Consider the following 20,267-nt stretch of genomic DNA (forward strand, 5'->3'; position numbering starts at 1 on the left):
GAGAACCGAGTAAAACCGAGTAAAACCGAGTAAAACCGAACCTCGCTCATCACTAGCTATCACTTGCTCAAATAGCTGCATAAGTGAGATTGTGCCTTGGGTCTCTGATTATATATTTTCTGGTATTCATAGCACACTTATATCAGTGATCTAGGCTGCATCATGTTTCATCATAGAACCAAACGTAATGGTTTGGTTGATACCATCTTTGATGGGAATTCTGTTCTATATCTGGAAGATGAAACCCTAGAGAACATCATGGGTAAATTGGAGTAAATACTCCTTAAAGAAAATCGCATTTGGTGGAAATAGTCACGCTCGAAAAATATCTTATGTTGAAATTGATCCCTAAGGGGTTACAGGTACAAAAACAGGCTTCCTTCACAGAGGTGAATGACTATTTTTTCACCAAATGGGAGAGTATTTTACAAACATGTTGTTTCTCATTAATGGAATTGATCATCCAGGAACGGAGGAAGGAGGCCGATTCCTTGGATGCTCAAATTAAGTCCTTAGAACCTCTTCTCATACCGTTCAAGTATTTGGATGAGTATAAGAATATGGAGGATTCCATTACAAATAGAATTAGAAAAATGAGAAAGATATAATACAGCGAAAAATGAAGAAACTTGCACGAGACAGGAATAATGTAGAAGTAATCTCTGCGGGAACCGGGGATAGACAAACCTTTGGGCAAGATAAAACTGGTCCTAGGTTACAAGCCCAGGTTGTTACGCTGGGGTACACACAAAAGTGGAAGAAAAGTAGGGTAAATATACATAACAGTAACAAACCCAATTTTGTCAGGAACAAAGAAGGAGTCCGTTATAAAAATAGGGCCCAACAAGATTTTTATGGAGATACTACCACTCCTACAAGGCCAATATATCCAAATAGGAGACGGTTTGAGCCTGCCCAAAGAGGAAGGCATTCCAACCGAACACAATTATCCAATTTAGATTGGAAAACGGTTGGGCACAACCATAATTGGCATAAACGGGGGGAAATTCACTCCACTCCAGTTCGGACAAAAAATAGATTTGATGTACTGACAGAACAGACCCTAACACGTGATTTTTCAGATGTGAGAAGGGACCTACATTATCCATAAAACCGCATGCTAAAATCAGAAGAGGTAAAAGAGGAGGTCGTAGAAAGAGAGAAAGAAAATCCACTAATAAAATAGTTTCCAGTAGGGACCCTGAAATACCTGTTGAAGATGCTATCACCAAAATCTTCAATTTGAGCGACCATGTTTTAGATGAAGACAAAATTTCAGTGTTAAAAAAGGGCTTAAAATGTTGCCCTTCGAATAAAATTAATTTCTTCAATTTATATATAGATATTCAAAAATGTATATGTAAATTATCTTTAAAGAATTTTTTGGGGCCAATAATGATCAATCTACACAGGTTCAGAATGAAACGAGGTTTAAAAAACCATTGCATTTCAATCCCAGTCATACAAAGGGCTGTTTTGTGGAGTCATTCCACAAAATAGTAAACTAAGAGATTCATGCCCTACAAAATAATATTCCAGCCCATAGACATAATCTCACTAAAAAGGAACGAGATGCATTGGAGAGACTCCGGAAAAATTAGTCAATTATAATTAGTGATGAGCGGGTTCGGTTTCTCGGAAACCGAACCCCCCTGAACTTCACCCTTTTTACACGGGTCCGAGCCATACTCGGATTCTCCCGTACGGCTCGGTTAACCCGAGCGCGCCCAAACGTCATCATCCCGCTGTCGGATTCTCGCGAGATTCGGATTCTATATAAGCAGCCGCGCGTCGCCGCCATTTTCACTCGTGCATTGGAAATGTTAGGGAGAGGACGTGGCTGGCGTCCTCTCCGTTTATGTTGATGCATGCAAATATTTTGTGCTTGCTTATTACTTAATTGTGGGGACTGGGGAGCAGCTGTATATAGGAGGAGTACAGTGCAGAGTTTTGCTGACAGTGACCACCAGTAATACGTTGTCTGCGTGAAAAACACTCCATATCTGTGCTCAGTGTGCTGCATATATCTGTGCTCACACTGCTTAATTGTGGGGACTGGGGAGCAGCTGTATTATATAGCAGGAGTACAGTGCAGAGTTTTGCTGACAGTGACCACCATTATACATTGTCTGCCTGAAAAACACTCCATATCTGTGCTCAGTGTACTGATTTATTGTGGGGACTGGGGAGCACCAGTACAATATTATATAGGAGGAGTACAGTGCAGAGTTTTGCTGACCAGTGACCACCAGTATATAATATATAGCATTACGGTACAGTAGGCCACTGCTGTACCTACCTCTGTGTCGTCATTAAGTATACTATCCATCTAGATTCTATACCTGTGGTGCATTTAAGTTGTGCAGTTTGCTGACACAGTGACCACCAGTATATATAGCAGTACGGTACGGAAGGCCACTGCTGTACCTACCTCTGTGTCATCATTAAGTATACTATCCATCTACATTCTATACCTGTGGTGCATTTTAGTTTTGCAGTTTGCTGACACAGTGACCACCAGTATACTATATATAGCAGTACGGTACGGAAGGCCACTGCTGTACCCACCTCTGTGTCGTCATTAAGTATACTATCCATCTACATTCTATACCTGTGGTGCATTTTAGTTTTGCAGTTTGCTGACACAGTGACCACCAGTATACTATATATAGCAGTACGGTACGGAAGGCCACTGCTGTACCTACCTCTGTGTCGTCATTAAGTATACTATCCATCTACATTCTATACCTGTGGTGCATTTTAGTTTTGCAGCTTGCTGACACAGTGACCACCAGTATACTATATATAGCAGTATGGTACGGAAGGCCACTGCTGTACCTACCTCTGTGTCGTCATTAAGTATACTATCCATCTACATTCTATACCTGTGGTGCATTTTAGTTTTGCAGTTTGCTGACACAGTGACCACCAGTATACTATATATAGCAGTACGGTACGGAAGGCCACTGCTGTACCTACCTCTGTGTCGTCATTAAGTATACTATCCATCTATATTCTATACCTGTGGTGCATTTTAGTTTTGCAGTTTGCTGACACAGTGACCACCAGTATATATAGCAGTACGGTACGGAAGGCCACTGCTGTACCTACCTCTGTGTCGTCATTAAGTATACTATCCATCTACATTCTATACCTGTGGTGCATTTTAGTTTTGCAGTTTGCTGACACAGTGACCACCAGTATACTATATATAGCAGTATGGTACGGAAGGCCACTGCTGTACCTACCTCTGTGTCGTCATTAAGTATACTATCCATCTATATTCTATACCTGTGGTGCATTTTAGTTTTGCAGTTTGCTGACACAGTGACCACCAGTATATATAGCAGTACGGTACGGAAGGCCAATGCTGTACCTACCTCTGTGTCATCATTAAGTATACTATCCATCTATATTCTATACCTGTGGTGCATTTTAGTTTTGCAGTTTGCTGACACAGTGACCACCAGTATACTATATATAGCAGTACGGTACGGAAGGCCACTGCTGTACCTACCTCTGTGTCATCATTAAGTATACTATCCATCTACATTCTATACCTGTGGTGCATTTTAGTTTTGCAGTTTGCTGACACAGTGACCACCAGTATACTATATATAGCAGTACGGTACGGAAGGCCACTGCTGTACCTACCTCTGTGTCGTCATTAAGTATACTATCCATCTACAGTCTATACCTGTGGTGCATTTTAGTTTTGCAGTTTGCTGACACAGTGACCACCAGTATACTATATATAGCAGTACAGTACGGAAGGCCACTGCTCTACCTACCTCTGTGTCGTCATTAAGTATACTATCCATCTACATTCTATACCTGTGGTGCATTTTAGTTTTGCAGTTTGCTGACACAGTGACCACCAGTATACTATATATAGCAGTACGGTACGGAAGGCCACTGCTCTACCTACCTCTGTGTCGTCAAGTATACTATCCATCTAGATTCTATACCTGTGGTGCATTTTAGTTTTGCAGTTTGCTGACAGTGACCACCAGTATATATAGCAGTACGGAACGGAAGGCCACTGCTCTACCTACCTCTGTGTCGTCAAGTATACTATCCATCCATACCTGTGGTGCATTTCAGTTGTGCGCAGTATATATAGTAGTAGGCCATTGCTATTGATACTGGCATATAATTCCACACATTAAAAAATGGAGAACAAAAATGTGGAGGTTAAAATAGGGAAAGATCAAGATCCACTTCCACCTCGTTCTGAAGCTGATGCCACTAGTCATGGCCGAGACGATGAAATGCCATCAACGTCATCTGCCAAGGCCGATGCCCAATGTCATAGTAGAGAGCATGTAAAATCCAAAAAACAAAAGTTCAGTAAAATGACCCAAAAATCAAAATTGAAAGCATCTGATGAGAAGCGTAAACTTGCCAATATGCCATTTACGACACGGAGTGGCAAGGAACGGCTGAGGACCTGGCCTATGTTCATGGCTAGTGGTTCAGATTCACATGAGGATGGAAGCACTCATCCTCTTGCTAGAAAAATGAAAAGACTTAAGCTGGCAAAAGCACAGCAAAGAACTGTGCGTTCTACTAAATCACAAATCCCCAAGGAGAGTCCAATTGTGTCGGTTGCGATGCCTGACCTTCCCAACACTGGACGGTAAGAGTTTGCGCCTTCCACCATTTGCACACCCCCTGCAAGTGCTGGAAGGAGCACCCGCAGTCCAGTTCCTGATAGTCAAATTGAAGATGTCACTGTTGAAGTACACCAGGATGATGATATGGGTGTTGCTGGCGCTGGGGAGGAAATTGACAAGGAGGATTCTGATGGTGAGGTGGTTTGTTTAAGTCAGGCACCCGGGGAGACACCTGTTGTCCGTGGGACGAATATGGCCATTGACATGCCTGGTCAAAATACAAAAAAAATCAGCTCTTCGGTGTGGAATTATTTCAACACAAATGCGGACAACAGGTGTCAAGCCGTGTGTTGCCTTTGTCAAGCTGTAATAAGTAGGGGTAAGGACGTTAACCACCTCGGAACATCCTCCCTTATACGTCACCTGCAGCGCATTCATCATAAGTCAGTGACAAGTTCAAAAACTTTGGGTGACAGCGGAAGCAATCCACTGACCACTAAATCCCTTCCTCTTGTAACCAAGCTCCTGCAAACCACACCACCAACTCCCTCAGTGTCAATTTCCTCCTTACCCAGGAAAGCCAATAGTCCTGCAGGCCATGTCACTGGCAAGTCTGACGAGTCCTCTCCTGCCTGGGATTCCTCCGATGCATCCTTGAGTGTAACGCCTACTGCTGCTGGCACTGCTGTTGTAGCTGCTGGGAGTTGATCGTCATCCCAGAGGGGAAGTCGGAAGACCACTTGTACTACTTCCAGTAAGCAATTGACTGTCCAACAGTCCTTTGCGAGAAAGATGAAATATCACAGCAGTCATCCTGCTGCAAAGCAGATAACTCAGGCCTCGGCAGCCTGGGCGGTGAGAAACGTGGTTCCGGTATCCACCGTTAATTCAGAGGCAACTAGAGACTTGATTGAGGTACTGTGTCCCCGGTACCAAATACCATCTAGGTTCCATTTCTCTAGGCAGGCGATAACGAAAATGTACACAGACCTCAGAAAAAGAGTCACCATTGTCCTAAAAAATGCAGTTGTACCCAATGTCCACTTAACCACGGACATGTGGACAAGAGGAGCAGGGCAGACTCAGGACTATATGACTGTGACAGCCCACTGGGTAGATGTATTGCCTCCCGCAGCAAGAACAGCAGCGGCGGCACCAGTAGCAGCATCTCGCAAACGCCAACTCGTTCGTAGGCAGGCTACGCTTTGTATCACCGCTTTCCAGAAGAGGCACACAGCTGACAACCTCTTACGGAAACTGAGGAAGATCATCGCAGAATGGCTTACCCCAATTGGACTCTCCTGGGGATTTGTGACATCGGACAACGCCAGCAATATTGTGCGTGCATTACATCTGGGCAAATTCCAGCACGTCCCATGTTTTGCACATACATTGAATTTGGTGGTGCAGAATTATTAAAAAAATGATAGGGGCGTGCAAGAGATGCTGTCGGTGGCCCGAAGAATTGCGGGCCACTTTCGGCATTCAGCCACCGCGTACAGAAGACTGGAGCACCACCAAACAGTCCTGAACCTGCCCTGCCATCACCTGAAGCAAGAGGTGGTAACAAGGTGGAATTCAACCCTCTATATGCTTCAGAGGATGGAGGAGCAGCAAAAGGCCATTCAAGCCTATACATCTGCCCACGATATAGGCAAAGGAGGGGGAATGCACCTGACTCAAGCGCAGTGGAGAATGATTTCAACGTTGTGCAAGGTTCTGCAACCCTTTGAACTTGCCACACGTGAAGTCAGTTCAGACACTGCCAGCCTGAGTCAGGTCATTCCCCTCATCAGGCTTTTGCAGAAGAAGCTGGAGACATTGAAGGAGGAGCTAAAACAGAGCGATTCCGCTAGGCATGTGGGACTTGTGGATGGAGCCCTTAATTCGCTTAACCAGGATTCACGGGTGGTCAATCTGTTGAAATCAGAGCACTACATTTTGGCCACCGTGCTCGATCCTAGATTTAAAACCTACGTTGGATCTCTCTTTCCGGCAAACACAAGTCTGCAGAGGTTCAAAGACCTGCTGGTGAGAAAATTGTCAAGTCAAGCGGAACGTGACCCGTCAACATCTCCTCCTTCACATTCTCCCGCAACTGGGGGTGCGAGGAAAAGGCTAAGAATTCCGAGCCCACCCGCTGGCGGTGATGCAGGGCAGTCTGGAGCGAGTGCTGACATCTGGTCCGGACTGAAGGACCTGCCAACGATTACTGACATGTCGTCTACTGTCACTGCATATGATTCTCTCACCATTGAAAGAATGGTGGAGGATTATATGAGTGACCGCATCCAAGTAGGCACGTCAGACAGTCCGTACGTATACTGGCAGGAAAAAGAGGCGATTTGGAGGCCCTTGCACAAACTGGCTTTATTCTACCTAAGTTGCCCTCCCTCCAGTGTGTACTCCGAAAGAGTGTTTAGTGCAGCTGCTCACCTTGTCAGCAATCGGCGTACGAGGTTACTTCCAGAAAATGTGGAGAAGATGATGTTCATCAAAATGAATTATAATCAATTCCTCCGTGGAGACATTCACCAGCAATTGCCTCCAGAAAGTTCACAGGGATCTGAGATGGTGGATTCCAGTGAGGACGAATTAATAATCTGTGAGGAGGGGGATGTACACAGTGAAAGGGGTGAGGAATCGGAGAATGATGATGAGGAGGACATCTTGCCTCTGTAGAGCCAGTTTGTGCAAGGAGAGATTGATTGCTTCTTTTTTGGTGGGGGCCCAAACCAACCAGTCATTTCAGTCACAGTCGTGTGGCAGACCCTGTCACTGATATGATGGGTTCGTTAAAGTGTGCATGTCCTGTTTATGCAACATAAGGGTGGGTGGGAGGGCCCAAGGACAATTGCATCTTGCACCTCTTTTTTCTTTCATTTTTCTTTGCATCATGTGCTGTTTGGGGACAATTTTTTTGAAGTGCCATCCTGTCTGACACTGCAGTGCCACTCCTAGATGGGCCAGGTGTTTGTGTCGGCCACTTGTGTCGCTTAGCTTAGTCACACAGCGACCTTGGTGCGCCTCTTTTTTTCTTTGCATCATGTGCTGTTTGGGGACAATTTTTTTGAAGTGCCATCCTGTCTGACACTGCAGTGCCACTCCTAGATGGGCCAGGTGTTTGTGTCGGCCACTTGTGTCGCTTAGCTTAGTCACACAGCGTCCTTGGTGCGCCTCTTTTTTTCTTTGCATCATGTGCTGTTTGGGGACAATTTTTTTGAAGTGCCATCCTGTCTGACACTGCAGTGCCACTCCTAGATGGGCCAGGTGTTTGTGTCGGCCACTTGTGTCGCTTAGCTTAGTCACACAGCGACCTTGGTGCGCCTCTTTTTTTCTTTGCATCATGTGCTGTTTGGGGACAATTTTTTTGAAGTGCCATCCTGTCTGACACTGCAGTGCCACTCCTAGATGGGCCAGGTGTTTGTGTCGGCCACTTGTGTCGCTTAGCTAAGTCAAACAGCGACCTTGGTGCGCCTCTTTTTTTCTTTGCATCATGTGCTGTTTGGGGACAATTTTTTTGAAGTGCCATCCTGTCTGACACTGCAGTGCCACTCCTAGATGGGCCAGGTGTTTGTGTCGGTCACTTGTGTCGCTTATCTTAGTCACACAGCGACCTTGGTGCGCCTCTATTTTTCTTTGCATCATGTGCTGTTTGGGGACTATTTTTTTGAAGTGCCATCCTGCCTGACACTGCAGTGCCACTCCTAGATGGGCCAGGTGTTTGTGTCGGCCACTTGTGTCGCTTAGCTTAGCCATCCAGCGACCCCGGTGCAAATTTTAGGACTAAAAATAATATTGTGAGGTGTTCAGAATAGACTGGAAATGAGTGGAAATTATGGTTATTGAGGTTAATAATACTATGGGATCAAAATGACCCCAAAATTCTATGATTTAAGCTGTTTTTTAGGGTTTTTTGAAAAAAACACCCGAATCCAAAACACACCCGAATCCGACAAAAAAATTTCGGTGAGGTTTTGCCAAAATGCGTCCGAATCCAAAACACCGCCGCGGAACCGAATCCAAAACCAAAACACAAAACCCGAAAAATGTCCGGTGCACATCACTAATTATAATTAAACCCGCAGACAAGGGGGGAGGGGTTGTTATTACGAGTAAGATTTTTTATGAGAAGAAGGCAATGCGCCAACTAAAGGATGGCACCACTTATAAAAGATTAAGAGCTGACCCTTCAGTGAAAGTGTTGAACAGTTTGAAGGATTTAGTAAAGGAGTACTTAGAAAATGGAACACTTGATAAACCCACTTCAGAGTTTTTAATTAATAATGAATACACCATACCAGTGCTATATCTTCTACCGAAGGTGCACAAGGATGAACATCACCCCCCAGGACGCCCCATTGTGGCAGGTACGAATTCCATCACTGCAAATATGTCACATTATATTGATTTTCAATTACAGCCCTTTGTAGTAAAGAGCCATTCTTATCTTAAAGACATAAGAGATGTCCTTAATAAACTCAAAGATGTAAAATGAGAGAATGATATGTGGTTAGTGATAGGTGATGTTACATCCCTCTATACGATTATCAAGCATACAGATGGTATAGAGGCAGTTAAAAGAACTCTAATGACCACGGATATACAAGATAGTCTCCGGGATTTTATTCTTAAGGGTATCTCTTTTATTTTTCAGAATAATTATTTTAATTTTGATGGAGAGTACTATAATCAGGAGGTTGGTACCGCCATGGGGACCAGGTTCGCCGTCAGCTATGCTAACCTTTTCATGTCCAGGTGGGAGGACACCTCAGTTTGGGGCGGCCATGGCTGGTGGGTGAACCTGGTCCAATGGTGGCGGTACATAGATGATGTCCTTTTTATTTGGAGGGAGGTTTTCAGCACCCTATAGGATTTTTGTCGTTACTTAAATAACAATGACTTGGGGATCGATTTAACTTTTAATCAAAGCACTACTAAGGTTAATTTTTTAGATCTCAATATATACATTGTGGATAATAAAGTGGAATCCACGGTATATATCAAACTGACATATTCAAATACTCTACAGAGATACCTCACAACATAGCTTTTGTCACACAATTTAATGGTTATCACAAACAAATTGAGAGGGTGTTTCAGAAAAACTAGTATCTCCTTAAAAAAGATCCGGTTTTGACTTCCATCCTAACTGAAAAACCCAAATTTATATACAAAAGGGCACCCAACCTGAGGGATAAATTAACATCTAGTGCATATGCAGATAAACCTTTAGGGGGCATTGTGAGGAATCAGGGTTTTCACAGGTGCTGAGATTGTAGCATGTGTAAGAGCTGCCCTTCTAAGATCAAAAAATTAAACTCTTTTGCATGGAATGGAAAGGAGTTTAAGATTCAACATTTTATCACTTGTAACAGCAAATATGCTGTTTATGTGATACAATGTTTCAGCAATAAATTATATATTAGAGATGAGCGCCTGAAATTTTTCGGGTTTTGTGTTTTGGTTTTGGGTTCGGTTCCGCGGCCGTGTTTTGGGTTCGAACGCGTTTTGGCAAAACCTCACCGAATTATTTTTGTCGGATTCGGGTGTGTTTTGGATTCGGGTGTTTTTTTCAAAAAACCCTAAAAAACAGCTTAAATCATAGAATTTGGGGGTAATTTTGATCCCAAAGTATTATTAACCTCAAAAAACATAATTTACACTCATTTTCAGCCTATTCTGAACACATCACACCTCACAATATTATTTTTAGTCCTAAAATTTGCACCGAGGTCGCTGTGTGAGTAAGATAAGCGACCCTAGTGGCCGACACAAACACCGGGCCCATCTAGGAGTGGCACTGCAGTGTCACGCAGGATGTCCCTTCCAAAAAACCCTCCCCAAACAGCACATGACGCAAAGAAAAAAAGAGGCGCAATGAGGTAGCTGTGTGAGTAAGATTAGCGACCCTAGTGGCCGACACAAACACCGGGCCCATCTAGGAGTGGCACTGCAGTGTAACGCAGGATGGCCCTTCCAAAAAACCCTCCCCAAACAGCACATGACGCAAAGAAAAAAAGAGGCGCAATGAGGTAGCTGTGTGAGTAAGATTAGCGACCCTAGTGGCCGACACAAACACCGGGCCCATCTAGGAGTGGCACTGCAGTGTCACGCAGGATGGCCCTTCCAAAAAACCCTCCCCAAACAGCACATGACGCAAAGAAAAAAAGAGGCGCAATGAGGTAGCTGACTGTGTGAGTAAGATTAGCGACCCTAGTGGCCGACACAAACACCGGGCACATCTAGGAGTGGCACTGCAGTGTCACGCAGGATGTCCCTTCCAAAAAACCCTCCCCAAACAGCACATGACGCAAAGAAAAAAAGAGGCGCAATGAGGTAGCTGTGTGAGTAAGATTAGCGACCCTAGTGGCCGACACAAACACCGGGCCCATCTAGGAGTGGCACTGCAGTGTCACGCAGGATGTCCCTTCCAAAAAACCCTCCCCAATCAGCACATGATGCAAAGAAAAAGAAAAGAAAAAAGAGGTGCAAGATGGAATTATCCTTGGGCCCTCCCACCCACCCTTATGTTGTATAAACAAAACAGGACATGCACACTTTAACCAACCCATCATTTCAGTGACAGGGTCTGCCACACGACTGTGACTGATATGACGGGTTGGTTTGGACCCCCCCCAAAAAAGAAGCAATTAATCTCTCCTTGCACAAACTGGCTCTACAGAGGCAAGATGTCCACCTCATCTTCACCCTCCGATATATCACCGTGTACATCCCCCTCCTCACAGATTATCAATTCGTCCCCACTGGAATCCACCATCTCAGCTCCCTGTGTACTTTGTGGAGGCAATTGCTGCTGGTCAATGTCTCCGCGGAGGAATTGATTATAATTCATTTTAATGAACATCATCTTCTCCACATTTTCTGGATGTAACCTCGTACGCCGATTGCTGACAAGGTGAGCGGCGGCACTAAACACTCTTTCGGAGTACACACTTGTGGGAGGGCAACTTAGGTAGAATAAAGCCAGTTTGTGCAAGGGCCTCCAAATTGCCTCTTTTTCCTGCCAGTATAAGTACGGACTGTGTGACGTGCCTACTTGGATGCGGTCACTCATATAATCCTCCACCATTCTATCAATGTTGAGAGAATCATATGCAGTGACAGTAGACGACATGTCCGTAATCGTTGTCAGGTCCTTCAGTCCGGACCAGATGTCAGCATCAGCAGTCGCTCCAGACTGCCCTGCATCACCGCCAGCGGGTGGGCTCGGAATTCTGAGCCTTTTCCTCGCACCCCCAGTTGCGGGAGAATGTGAAGGAGGAGATGTTGACAGGTCGCGTTCCGCTTGACTTGACAATTTTGTCACCAGCAGGTCTTTCAACCCCAGCAGACCTGTGTCTGCCGGAAAGAGAGATCCAAGGTAGGCTTTAAATCTAGGATCGAGCACGGTGGCCAAAATGTAGTGCTCTGATTTCAACAGATTGACCACCCGTGAATCCTTGTTAAGCGAATTAAGGGCTGCATCCACAAGTCCCACATGCCTAGCGGAATCGCTCCGTGTTAGCTCCTTCTTCAATGCCTCCAGCTTCTTCTGCAAAAGCCTGATAAGGGGAATGACCTGACTCAGGCTGGCAGTGTCTGAACTGACTTCACGTGTGGCAAGTTCAAAGGGCATCAGAACCTTGCACAACGTTGAAATCATTCTCCACTGCACTTGAGACAGGTGCATTCCATCTCCTATATCGTGCTCAATTGTATAGGCTTGAATGGCCTTTTGCTGCTCCTCCAACCTCTGAAGCATATAGAGGGTTGAATTCCACCTCGTTACCACTTCTTGCTTCAGATGATGGCAGGGCAGGTTCAGTAGTTTTTGGTGGTGCTCCAGTCTTCTGTACGTGGTGCCTGTACGCCGAAAGTGTCCCGCAATTTTTCTGGCCACCGACAGCATCTCTTGCACGCCCCTGTCGTTTTTTAAAAAATTCTGCACCACCAAATTCAAGGTATGTGCAAAACATGGGACGTGCTGGAATTTGCCCATATTTAATGCACACACAATATTGCTGGCGTTGTCCGATGCCACAAATCCACAGGAGAGTCCAATTGGGGTAAGCCATTCCGCGATGATCTTCCTCAGTTGCCGTAAGAGGTTTTCAGCTGTGTGCGTATTCTGGAAAGCGGTGATACAAAGCGTAGCCTGCCTAGGAAAGAGTTGGCGTTTGCGAGATGCTGCTACTGGTGCCGCCGCTGCTGTTCTTGCGGCGGGAGTCCATACATCTACCCAGTGGGCTGTCACAGTCATATAGTCCTGACCCTGCCCTGCTCCACTTGTCCACATGTCCGTGGTTAAGTGGACATTGGGTACAACTGCATTTTTTAGGACACTGGTGAGTCTTTTTCTGACGTCCGTGTACATTCTCGGTATCGCCTGCCTAGAGAAGTGGAACCTAGATGGTATTTGGTAACGGGGGCACACTGCCTCAATAAATTGTCTAGTTCCCTGTGAACTAACGGCGGATACCGGACGCACGTCTAACACCAACATAGTTGTCAAGGACTCAGTTATCCGCTTTGCAGTAGGATGACTGCTGTGATATTTCATCTTCCTCGCAAAGGACTGTTGAACAGTCAATTGCTTACTGGAAGTAGTACAAGTGGGCTTACGACTTCCCCTCTGGGATGACCATCGACTCCCAGCGGCAACAACAGCAGCGCCAGCAGCAGTAGGCGTTACACGCAAGGATGCATCGGAGGAATCCCAGGCAGGAGAGGACTCGTCAGACTTGCCAGTGACATGGCCTGCAGGACTATTGGCATTCCTGGGGAAGGAGGAAATTGACACTGAGGGAGTTGGTGGGGTGGTTTGCGTGAGCTTGGTTACAAGAGGAAGGGATTTACTGGTCAGTGGACTGCTTCCGCTGTCACCCAAAGTTTTTGAACTTGTCACTGACTTATTATGAATGCGCTGCAGGTGACGTATAAGGGAGGATGTTCCGAGGTGGTTAACGTCCTTACCCCTACTTATTACAGCTTGACAAAGGGAACACACGGCTTGACACCTGTTGTCCGCATTTCTGGTGAAATACCTCCACACCGAAGAGCTGATTTTTTTGGTATTTTCACCTGGCATGTCAACGGCCATATTCCTCCCACGGACAACAGGTGTCTCCCCGGGTGCCTAACTTAAACAAACCACCTCACCATCAGAATCCTCCTGGTCAATTTCCTCCCCAGCGCCAGCAACACCCATATCCTCCTCATCCTGGTGTACTTCAACACTGACATCTTCAATCTGACTATCAGGAACTGGACTGCGGGTGCTCCTTCCAGCACTTGCAGGGGGCATGCAAATAGTGGAAGGCGCATGCTCTTCACGTCCAGTGTTGGGAAGGTCAGGCATCGCAAACGACACAATTGGACTCTCCTTGTGGATTTGGGATTTCAAAGAACGCACAGTTCTTTGCGGTGCTTTTGCCAGCTTGAGTCTTTTCAGTTTTCTAGCGAGAGGCTGAGTGCTTCCATCCTCATGTGAAGCTGAACCACTAGCCATGAACATAGGCCAGGGCCTCAGCCGATCCTTGCCACTCCGTGTGGTAAATGGCATATTGGCAAGTTTACGCTTCTCCTCCGACAATTTTATTTTAGGTTTTGGAGTCCTTTTTTTTCTGATATTTGGTGTTTTGGATTTGACATGCTCTGTACTATGACATTGGGCATCGGCCTTGGCAGACGACGTTGCTGGCATTTCATCGTCTCGGCCATGACTAGTGGCAGCAGCTTCAGCACGAGGTGGAAGTGGATCTTGATCTTTCCCTAATTTTGGAACCTCAACTTTTTTGTTCTCCATATTTTATAGGCAGAACTAAAAGGCACCTCAGGTAAACAATGGAGATGGATGGATTGGATAGTTTACTAGTATACAATTATGGACGGACTGCCACGGTTAGGTGGTATAAAAAAACCACGGTTAGGTGGTATATATTATAATAATAATACAATTATGGATGGACGGACTGCCTGCCGACTGCCGACACAGAGGTAGCCACAGCCGTGAACTACCGCACTGTACACTGGTTGATAAAGAGATAGTAGTATACTCGTAACAACTAGTATGACACTATGACGACGGTATAAAGAATGGAAAAAAAACCACGGTTAGGTGGTATATATTATAATAATAATACAATTATGGATTAACGGACTGCCTGCCGACTGCCGACACAGAGGTAGCCACAGCCGTGAACTACCGCACTGTACACTGGTTGATAAAGAGATAGTAGTATACTCGTAACAACTAGTATGACACTATGACGACGGTATAAAGAATGGAAAAAAAACCACGGTTAGGTGGTATATATTATAATAATAATACAATTATGGATGGACGGACTGCCTGCCGACTGCCGACACAGAGGTAGCCACAGCCGTGAACTACCGCACTGTACACTGGTTGATAAAGAGATAGTAGTATACTCGTAACAACTAGTATGACACTATGACGACGGTATAAAGAATGGAAAAAAAACCACGGTTAGGTGGTATATATTATAATAATAATACAATTATGGATGGACGGACTGCCTGCCGACTGCCGACACAGAGGTAGCCACAGCCGTGAACTACCGCACTGTACACTGGTTGATAAAGAGATAGTAGTATACTCGTAACAACTAGTATGACACTATGACGACGGTATAAAGAATGGAAAAAAAACCACGGTTAGGTGGTATATATTATAATAATAATACAATTATGGATGGACGGACTGCCTGCCGACTGCCGACACAGAGGTAGCCACAGCCGTGAACTACCGCACTGTACACTGGTTGATAAAGAGATAGTAGTATACTCGTAACAACTAGTATGACACTATGACGACGGTATAAAGAATGGAAAAAAAACCACGGTTAGGTGGTATATATTATAATAATAATAATACAATTATGGATGGACGGACTGCCTGCCGACTGCCGACACAGAGGTAGCCACAGCCGTGAACTACCGCACTGTACACTGGTTGATAAAGAGATAGTAGTATACTCGTAACAACTAGTATGACACTATGACGACGGTATAAAGAATGGAAAAAAAACCACGGTTAGGTGGTATATATTATAATAATAATACAATTATGGATGGACGGACTGCCTGCCGACTGCCGACACAGAGGTAGCCACAGCCGTGAACTACCGCACTGTACACTGGTTGATAAAGAGATAGTAGTATACTCGTAACAACTAGTATGACACTATGACGACGGTATAAAGAATGGAAAAAAAACCACGGTTAGGTGGTATATATTATAATAATAATACAATTATGGATGGACGGACTGCCTGCCGACTGCCGACACAGAGGTAGCCACAGCCGTGAACTACCGCACTGTACACTGGTTGATAAAGAGATAGTAGTATACTCGTAACAACTAGTATGACACTATGACGACGGTATAAAGAATGGAAAAAAAACCACGGTTAGGTGGTATATATTATAATAATAATACAATTATGGATGGACGGACTGCCTGCCGACTGCCGACACAGAGGTAGCCACAGCCGTGAACTACCGCACTGTACACTGGTTGATAAAGAGATAGTAGTATACTCGTAACAACTAGTATGACACTATGACGGTATAAAGAAAGAAAAAAAAATACCACGGTTAGGTGGTATATATTGTAATACAATTATGGATGGACGGACTGCCTGCCGAGTTCCGACTGCCGACACAGAGGTAGCTACAGCCGTGAACTACCGCACTGTACTGTGTCTGCTGCTAATATAGACTGGTTGATAAAGAGATAGTATACAATACATACAACAATGAATATACTACTATACTGGTGGTCAGGCACTGGTCACCACTAGTCACACTGGCAGTGGCACTCCTGCAGCAAAAGTGTGCACTGTTTAATTTTAAATTAATATAATATTATGTACTCCTGGGGGCTCCTGCTATAACAACCTGCAGTGCTCCCCAGTCTCCCCCACAATTATTATAAGCTTTGCCTTTTATACATTGATGTGCAGCACACTGGGCTGAGCTGAGTGCACACAGACTGAGTCACACTGTGTGACTGGCTGCTGCTGTGTATCGTTTTTTTTCAGGCAGAGAACGGATATAGCAGAGAACGGATATATATTAAAATAAATAAAAGTTAACTAACAACAACTGCACTGGTCACTGTGGTAAACTCTGTCTGACTCTGCACAATCTCTCTCTCTCTTCTAATCTAATTTCTAATGGAGAGGACGCCAGCCACGTCCTCTCCCTATCAATCTCAATGCACGTGTGAAAATGGCGGCGACGCGCGGCTCCTTATATAGAATCCGAGTCTCGCGAGAATCCGACAGCGTCATGATGACGTTCGGGCGCGCTCGGGTTAACCGAGCAAGGCGGGAGGATCCGAGTCTGCTCGGACCCGTGAAAAAAACATGAAGTTCGTGCGGGTTCGGTTTCAGAGAAACCGAACCCGCTCATCTCTATTATATATAGGCAAAACTAGCAGGACACTAAAGATACGTTGGGCAGAACATCTACGGAACATACGAAAGGGGTTAATTACCCATCCTTTTCCCCTTAATTTTAAGGAAATTCATAATTGTTCTACTGATCATATTACATCTATTTGTGGTATAGAATTAACTAAAGATCAGTGGCGTAATAATATCAGAGATATTAGATTAGCGAAAAGTGAAATGATGTGGATTTTTAATTTACAAACTTTAGTGCCAGGTGGCCTTAATCATGAATTTGAATTAAGATGGTTTTTATGATTATTATTGTGTTCTATGGTTTCAGGTGTACAATTGCAGCCTCAAGATGTTTAGACGACTTGCCATGGTTACCATAATATAGCGCAGTAGTGGTCATGTCTTGGTATGTGAAAGATATGCTGCATTTTTAGTCCCTCCTCAGTATTGTGCCTTCAGGCATTCATTAGATGATCATTTAATCCTCCTTATTTATCAATTAGATGTTGTGGAGTTTACATTTCTTATTATGAACCCTTTTTAAACTCTGTGAGAGTTTTAAGTGTGTTTGCATCACTTGGCATGTAGCCATGTGAATGCTAAGAGGGTATCACAGGAGATAGCTGGTTTTTTATTATGTATGAGGGTGTCAGTATGTTAATCATGCACTGTACATCTGGCCCCTTTGAGCAATTTGCAAATTGGGTAATTTTATTATCTATTTATAAACATTCTTTATTTACTAATCAGCTTATGTGAGGAAACTTTATTTTTAAGCAAGTTTGTCCCGTTCTAAACCTATTTGGAGATGAGGCTGCTCGTGTTACCAAGTATGTTGTCATGGTAACGCGGTGGGAGCAATGACAGGCGGATGTTAGCGCCTGCATGATACACGAGGGTGGAAGTCTGTCCGTGCGTACTGGCAGGTTGCCATAGAGACGCGGACAGGAAGTGAGCTCAGTGTTGGCGGAAGTGTCCGTCCGCACTGGAGCAATGACATTTACACAGGAAATTTGTACCACGCTGTATGCCGGGTGCACGTGGAGACGCATCACCATGGCAACTCGTTCATTTAATTAAAAACCTATTTAAATCCTCCATTTGTTTCAATTTCCGTTTTTTTCTTTAGAGCACTCTTGATCCTTGAAAAAGCCCCAATAAGGGGAGAAATGCGTTGGAAGAGTGCTGACAGGTGGTTCCCTCATTACCTTGTCTCTTGAGGCTGGAATTGTGGTATTACATCTAGCTGGTCAGTGCCGTTTTCGGCCGACGGCCATACCAGTTGTTTCAGTGTCCGCCCCTGAGCTATTGTATGTCAGGTCCCCTGCCTTTGTACAATTTTTAAAATAAAGTATTTTTATTCATAACACCACTTCTATTATCATCCTTGGAGCAGCTCATAAAGAAACCGCTACGTGAGGATCGACGTCTTTCTCTGAGTGAGTAATGGTACGCATCCTATATCACGTCTGACATATATAGTGGAGTTAAAGATACCTTTATGTGCGGAAACTAGCTATATCCATTGTGAGTGGGGTATTCCATCTATCTCCGTAGATAACCTTGTCTTTGCCAGCTGCATATATCGTTTTTAATATTTAAAGACGTATTACACCATGATTTGTTATTTTTGCTTTCATTGTATATCATCTTGATACGTTTCATGGAGTTGAAGATTTGACCGTCTTTTGCATCACAACAGGAGGAGTCATCTGGGAATTGGACTATTTCATATATATGCATATGGACATTAAGTATTTTATTTCAGTTTCATGAAACTACACTGAGCGCTTATATTTAAGTATTTTTTCATTCGTCTGTTGTATCTATATGAGGGTAAAGTGGCTCTCACTTGCTCAAATAGCTGCATAAGTGAGATTGTGCCTTGGGTCTCTGATTATATATTTTCTGGTATTCATAGCACACTTATATCAGTAATCTAGGCTGCATCATGTTTCATCATAAAACCAAATGTAATGGTTTGGTTGATACCATCTTTGATGGGAATTCTGTTCTATATCTGGAAGATGAAACCCTAGAGAACATCATGGGTAAATTGGAGTAAATACTCCTTAAAGAAAATCGCATTTGGTGGAAATAGTCACGCTCGAAAAATATCTTATGTTGAAATTGATCCCTAAGGGGTTACAGGTACAAAAACAGGCTTCCTTCACAGAGATGAATGACTATTTTTCCACCAAATGGGAGAGTATTTTACAAACATGTTGTTTCTCATTAATGGAATTGATCGTCCAGGAACGGAGGAAGGAGGCCGATTCCATCCATTGCATCACAACAGGAGGAGTCATCTGGGAATTGGACTATTTCATATATATGCATATGGACATTAAGTATTTTATTTCAGTTTCATGAAACTACACTGAGCGCTTATATTTCAGTATTTTTTCATTCGTCTGTTGTATCTATATGAGGGTAAAGTGGCTCTCACTTGCTCAAATAGCTGCATAAGTGAGAGTGCGCCTTGGGTCTCTGATTATATATTTTCAAGTATGGTATCTTCTCCTTGCTCCTCCTCCTGACAGTGCATGTGGCAGGCTCCTCACTACTCTGTTCTTCAGCTTGCAGATGTCATGAAAAAAAAACCTATATTGTGTGGTGATACCTCTTTTCCAGTGCATTGCTGATCATGCATGTGGCCTAGGCATAATCACTGGTATAGCCTGGGTCATGGGCACCCAGCGGCACCCAGTGATGGGTTGGAAAAGCTCTAGCCGAGGGTGTCACATAGAGAGGGGAGCCTCTCTCTACCCCTGTGCCTTCCCTTAATCCAGTTATGATGCTTATGTTGCATTCATATGTGTATCGCAGTGTTTAATGTTTATCCTTTATCACGTAATAAGGGTGTATGAGTTACATCTTCATAAGTTACACACACAATCCTGTCCCTGATAAGGTCACTTTCTAATGCACCTTTATCAAATTTCATTGCTAGTACTTTCAATAGCAGCATATGACTGGATACTCACAGAGGGGCTCTTCACAGCAGTGTTAAAATCATGTCGGTCCATTGCAACATTTTTCACTGGCAAGCATACAGATGTGTCCAGCTATATTTTTGCTGCATAAAACAGTGTTCTGAAGTGGGACCACTGCATACGCATCGCTAGCCAGCTCCCATTAGAATAAATGGGCAGCGGGAGAGTGCATGTGACTGCCAGCTTCCATTAAAAAAATGGCATAGCTGGCATGTTATGCC

The sequence above is a fragment of the Pseudophryne corroboree genome, chromosome 7, assembly GCF_028390025.1.
Source record: "Pseudophryne corroboree isolate aPseCor3 chromosome 7, aPseCor3.hap2, whole genome shotgun sequence".
NCBI classification, from domain to species: Eukaryota; Metazoa; Chordata; class Amphibia; order Anura; family Myobatrachidae; genus Pseudophryne; species Pseudophryne corroboree.